This window comes from Lissotriton vulgaris, chromosome 1_1, assembly GCF_964263255.1.
Source record: "Lissotriton vulgaris chromosome 1_1, aLisVul1.2, whole genome shotgun sequence".
Taxonomy (NCBI): Eukaryota; Metazoa; Chordata; class Amphibia; order Caudata; family Salamandridae; genus Lissotriton; species Lissotriton vulgaris.
In genome coordinates, this window is record NC_141685.1 from 182,598,380 (window position 1) to 182,604,877 (window position 6,498).

A 6,498-nucleotide genomic window follows, 5' to 3' on the forward strand; every position below is an offset into this window, starting at 1 on the left:
ATCTGGTTCACTCTTACCATTGCATATAAGCAAGAAAAAAACAAACTTGGAGCATTAACCCTAGAAAAAAATATTATGAAAACATGGACTGCAAGAACTAAGTCGGTGTTTACACCAACTTCGCTCATCGCACAGTAACCCAAAATGGGGAAAAAAGATATCAGTGCCTAAAAATATTTTGCTGAAAATCTCACCCTCACTGAACATGTGAGAATGCACACTAGGGAAAAACTCTCTCAGTGCTCTGAATGCCCAAAAAGTTTCAGCCGTAAATCTTATCTCACTGAGCATTTGAGAATCCACACTGGGGAAAAACCTTATCAGTGCTCTGAATGCCAGCGAAGGTTTTATATCAAACAGAGTCTTTTCTGACATGCAATAATCCACTCTAGGGAAAAACCTTATCAGTGCTCTGAATGCCAAAAGAATTTCAAACGTAATTTTGTTCTAACTGCATATCTGAAAATCCATGCTGGGGAAAAACCTTATCAGAGCTCTGAATGCCAGCAAAGGTTTAGTACTAAACAGAGTCTTTCTCGACATGCTGTAACCCACACTGGGGAAAAACCTTATCAGTGCTCTGAATGCCAGAAATGTTTTAGTGAAAAAAGAAGTCTCATCCTGCATACAAGAACGCACACTGGGGAAAAACCTTATCAATGCTCTGAATGCCAGAAATATTTCCGTGACCAAAGTAGTCTCTCTCAGCATACAAGGACCCACACTGGGGAAAAACCTTTTCAGTGCTCTGAATGGCAGAAATGTTTCAGTGACAAAAGAAGACTCACTAAACATACAAGAATCCACTCCGTGGAAAAATCTTACCAGTGCTCTGAATGCCAGAAATGTTTCAGTGAAAAAGGCACTCTTATTCAGCATACAAGAACTCACACTGGGAAAAAACCTTATCAGTGCTCTGAATGTCAAAAATATTTCAGTACCCAAAGCAGTCTCGGTCAGCACACAAGAACTCATGCTCAGAAAAAACCTTATCAATGCTCCGAATGCCAAAAATGCTTCAGGGGAAAAAAAAGTTTCACTCAACATACAAGAACCCACACTGGCTAAAAAGCCATAACAGTGCTCTGAATACCAGAAATGTTTCAGTGTCCAAAGAAGTCTCACTCAGCCTACAGGGCCCCATACTGGGGAAAAACCTTATCAGTGCTCTGACTGCCATAAATCTTTCAGTGACAAAAGCAGTCTCACTCAGCATACAAGATCCGACACTGGAGAAACACCATAGGAGTGGTCTGAATGCCAGAAATATTTCAATGACCAAAGCGGTCTCACTAAACATACAAGAACCCATACTGGGGAGAACCATATCAGTGCTCTTAATGCCAAAAACGTTTTAGCCATACATTTCTTACTCAACATGTGAGAATCCACACTGAAGAAAAACCTTATCACTGCTCTGAAAGACAGACAAGATTGAGAGTTGAGATTGTTACAAGCACCCTAAGCAAACACGCACGATCCGAAATGATCATCAGTGCTCTGAATGCCAGAAAAGCTTCAATTTTAAACACAATCTCACTCTACATTAGCAAACAGACACAGGGAAAAGTGAATGACAGAAATACCTCTCTAACCATGTGACACTCCATTCCGGGGACTGCCAGAAAAGATTCATTCAGAAAAGGTATCTCATTCTTCATCAGAGACTCCACAGTGGGGAAAAACATTTTCATTGCTCCGAATGCCAGAAAAGCTTCTATCTGAAAGCCATTCTTATGTAACGTGGGAGAATCCACACTGGGGATAATCCTTACGAGCCCTCAAAATACAAGTAAACTTGTGGTTACAAATTACTTCTCACTAGACATGAATAAACTCACACAGGAAAAAGCCTGATGGATGTTCTGAATGTCAGATAAGGTTTAGTTTTGAATACAGTCTCATTCCACGTGAGAGAATTTACTCTGGACTAAAGCCTTATACATACTCTGAATGTGTATTCCGGCCAGACGGCGCAGCGGGCTGGCGCAGCGGGCGCGCCGGATGCGCGCCGAAGCCGCGCCTAAGCCAAGCCCGTCTGCGCCCGTCCAAGCCTGGACCGAGCCCAGGGCCACCCCCTATACATCTCTGGGGTCATCAAGGTTAGTTTATACTGCAAATGAACTGCACAACTTAAACAACACTTTACAGAAGGCACATGTTCCCCCCATATGCTTAATATCTGATCCCATTGGAGGGCCATTTCTTTGCACTTTGTGTACATATAATAATTCGATAACTCCTACTCCTAAACCCCAGAAACTGATACATGCTGCACTAGTTAATGTGCGCTCGCTTCCTTGCCATAGAATTGACATACTAGAGTTACTTAACACTTACGCTATCGACCTCCTATTTCTTACCGAAACTTGGGGAGACGATGCATCAGGACCTGATTTCAAGGCTGCCATGCCAGAAGATTATTGTGTCCATAGGCAGGACCGCATCTCTGCCCATAAAGGCGGAGGGATTGCAATAATATATCGCAACAGCCTCCGCGTTAAAGGTATTGATTTAAAACACAGGAGCTGTGAGGCGCTTGCCTTTACGGTCACTCTTACTACTAACCAAACATTCACAGGCACTCTTTTGTATCGACCTCCAGGCTCTCGTTCAGTTTTTCTCTCACAACTTCATCAACTGAGTGAGTTAGCTGCAGATCACAAACACTTTACTATTCTGGGAGATTTTAATTTTCATCTCGAATCCCTGTCAGATAGAGACACTGACCAGCTTATTAATGACCTTCTTGCTGTAGACCTTGAACAACTGATAACAGCTCCAACACACAAAGCAGGACACACGCTTGATGGAATTTTTACTAATAACCCCTACATTATCATGAATAAAATACTTCCCTTAACATGGTCTGACCATTTTGCCATTCTATTCGATATTCAAATTAAATCAATAGCATCTAAAAATACATCTCAGAACCCTCATCTTATCACCAGAGACTGGAAAAATTTAGATTATAATCAACTCACACAGACTCTTACTGATGCTTTCATGGGTATAGACATGGTAACTGACTCTAACATTGCAGCTACCACATACACTTCTATTCTGGAGGGGGCTTTTTCTACATTAGCTCCATCCAGAACATCCAAACATAATAGGAAGACCCCTTCGGCCCCATGGTTTACTGAAAATCTTAGACTTCAACGACAACATTGTCGTAATATTGAGCGCCATTGGCGCAAACACTACAACCCATCAGACAAAGCAACATATAAAGCTGCTCTTCATAATTACAAGCAGAGCATAGCAACAGAAAAAAACATCTACTACACCACTCAAATAGATCAAGCTAGAAGCAGTATGAAGAAACTGTTTGAAGTTGTAAACCACCTCGCCGAACCACCCAACCCTCTTACTGAAACATCACAAACTCTTTGCAATGTATTGGCCGATTTCTTTTCTGAAAAGGTCACATCTATATTCAAAGATTTTACCCCAAATTCTGACATTACTGATTCTTCTAACAGTCGGATAAATCCCACCTCGACAGCTTTAACGGAATTCACCAGAATAAACCCTCAACTCATTTATAAATTAATTCAGTCAATTAAATCCGGTTCTCCATTGGACCCTTGCCACCCTTCCATACTCAATACTATTCCTGACATCATTACTAAACCACTGACACATATCTGTAATATTATGTTTTCTACAGGTTCTTATCCTACAATTTGGAAAAACACCATAATTAGGCCACTCCTTAAAAAACCTTCCCTGGACCCCTCACTGCCTTCCAGCTATCGTCCCATTGCTTCACTGCCGTTCCCAGCTAAGATCTTTGAATCTGTCATGAACAAACAACTGTCTGACTATATTCAAATTAATGACCTATTAGATGACACCCAGTTCGGCTTCCGACAAGGTCATGGAACAGAGACGGCCTTGATAAAGGCGGCAGATGAAATAAGGGCCACGATGGACAAGGGTGGACAGGCTGTCCTGATTCTGTTGGACTTGTCGGCGGCTTTCGACACGGTCGATCACTCTTCTTTGATCGGCCGTGTCGAGGCCATTGGTATCAAACATAGAGCCAGAGATCTTATCACATCCTTCCTGGCTGACCGCAAGCAGGCAGTCAAGTTAGGTGCTTTCACTTCACCTACTTTCAGCCTTCCGTGTGGAGTCCCTCAGGGTTCCTCGCTAAGTCCGACCCTTTTTAATATCTATGTTTCGGACTTAGCGAGGGTAATAAAAGAGTATAACATCAACCTAACAACTTACGCCGACGACACTCAGTTGGTATTATCCATACATAAAAATGGACCTAATGTTGCAGCAAACTTCAAGGACGGTATGAGAGCCATTAGCAGTTGGATGGCCTCCAACTGCTTAAAACTTAATTCATCCAAGACGGAGGTCATGCTCTTTGGAAGTATTCAACCTTTGTGGTCCCCTTTATGGTGGCCAGAGGAACTGGGAACTCCACCTCAACCGGTCAGCAAAGTCAGAAACTTGGGAGTAATATTTGATGACAAACTCCTGTTCCATCATCACGTGAATGCTGTAGTATCATCATCTTTTAACATCTTAAGGAAAATAAAGAAGCTTCTTCCATATCTTCCTATAACTGCAGGCAAAACACTTATATCTACGCTGGTGTTTTCACGTACTGATTATTGCAATGCCCTCCTCCTCAATGCACAAAAAAAGGTTATTTCCAAATTACAAATGATACAAAATGCTGCTGCCAGAGTCTTATTGACCATTCCTAAATACAGCTCGGTCTCTGGACATCTGGATCAATTGCACTGGCTTCCAGTCAGAAGTCGCACGAAGTTCAAGGCCCTTTGTATTGTCTACAAGGCAATAAACAACACGGGACCCAAATTCCTTAAAAATTCCTTTAAGCCTTTGGCAACTCCCAGAACGCTTCGTTCCAACACGGCTCATCTGCTGCAGATACCCAGAACAAGGAAAGTTAACTGGGGAGACAGATGTTTTACTATAGCTGCTGCTAAATTATGGAACTCCCTCCCTCTTAATATAAAAACCAGCCCATCTCTGATTGTCTTCAGAAAGCAACTAAAGACTTGGTTGTTCTCTCAACGACATAACTAACTATAAATCAATTCAACTTCTGCCTAGAGATCTAATCACCGGTATCAGCTCCTAGCCATTAGCGCCGAGACACCCACGGGTAATTGTAGCGCTTTAAAAATTGCAAAAATAAATAAATAAATAAATAAATTCCAGAAAGGTTTCAGTCAAAAAGTCAGTCTCACTATAAATGCATCCACACCAGGTGAATAGGAACCCAGATCATGAGTTGCAGAACAGCTTCTAACACAACCTCACTTTACATAAAGAGCAAAAATTGTAGTTGCTGTAGGATTAATAAAACAAACTTTTGCAGGATAACTTAGGCTGCCCGCATGCAACCTCCGGAGAAATATCAGGGTTTGAAACAATCAACTAAGTGTCACAAAATCAGTAATTTAAGTATCAGAAAGTTACAATACTCTCAAGGTCTCTACTCGACTCAGAAATGTTAGTGCTTAAAAAAAAATCTACAAATTGCCATAAAATTCACAATATGAATGTATTAAATGTTTTCAACCCCAATGGTTTCTACTCGCCCTTCTTTGTTAACATATGATTAAAATATATATTTTGGGTGCAGTGTTTTGTACACTTGTTAACATTATTGAATATAGAGTTTTCATCATACGATACAACAGCAGTAAAACGTAACAAACAAAGTACATTTGATAAGGCTCTTGCGGGTGGATACTCCTTTACCTGCAGATTCCTCACCTGGTGAATATTCCGCAGGAGCCAGACAGTATCCTGAAAGTTGAGAGCAGTATTGCTGCACCTTCGTAGATGACTTTGTGCAGCTTAGTGTTGACGTCCTTCTGCTCCAGAAGTGATGATCAGAGCCGCATATAAGCACAACCCATAAGAATAAACACTGGGGTCCGAAGGTTTCATTATCTCACTGGCCTGTATCACATATGCAGGCCTGGGCAGTTGTTAATTCACCATTTGTATCATGAGTAGAAATCAGACAAGGCCTTTTCCTTTCTAATAACTCAAATTGTATTCTCAGCAGCAAGTGTATATGTACATTCGTGAGTGACGCAGGAGTGGTGCTCAAGGTGAAAGTGATATGATAGAAGAATCTGATCCACATATACACGGAAACAGGACTGCCCATTACTTTTGTACAATACAAGTTAAGCAAAGCTGATTCTTAGAAGACATAGTTCATGTGAAACAGTCCCTCTATAGTTGATGTTTCAACCATTCCAGTTAATCGGTTAATTATCATGGTCTCATCAGTACATTAGCTTGCCACCTCTCCTGTATACTGCTCACACTGTATTCATCACTCCTCAGTACGGGATCTTCTGTATCACAGGCCAGCATTCCCAGGAGGAAGTCAAATTCAACGAAGCAGTTCCAGCGGCCCGTTCGCTTGACCAAACACCTGAAGCCATTGAATCTTCTGCTTGCTGTCAAACAAGTTTGAGTCTG

At 41.5% G+C, this 6,498-nt stretch overlaps 1 pseudogene; it reads left to right on the forward strand.

Moving 5' to 3' along the window:
* Positions 1-213: 213 nt before the first annotated feature.
* Positions 214-1,068, forward strand: LOC147738088 (uncharacterized; annotated as a pseudogene).
* The last annotated feature ends 5,430 nt before the right edge of the window (positions 1,069-6,498 follow it).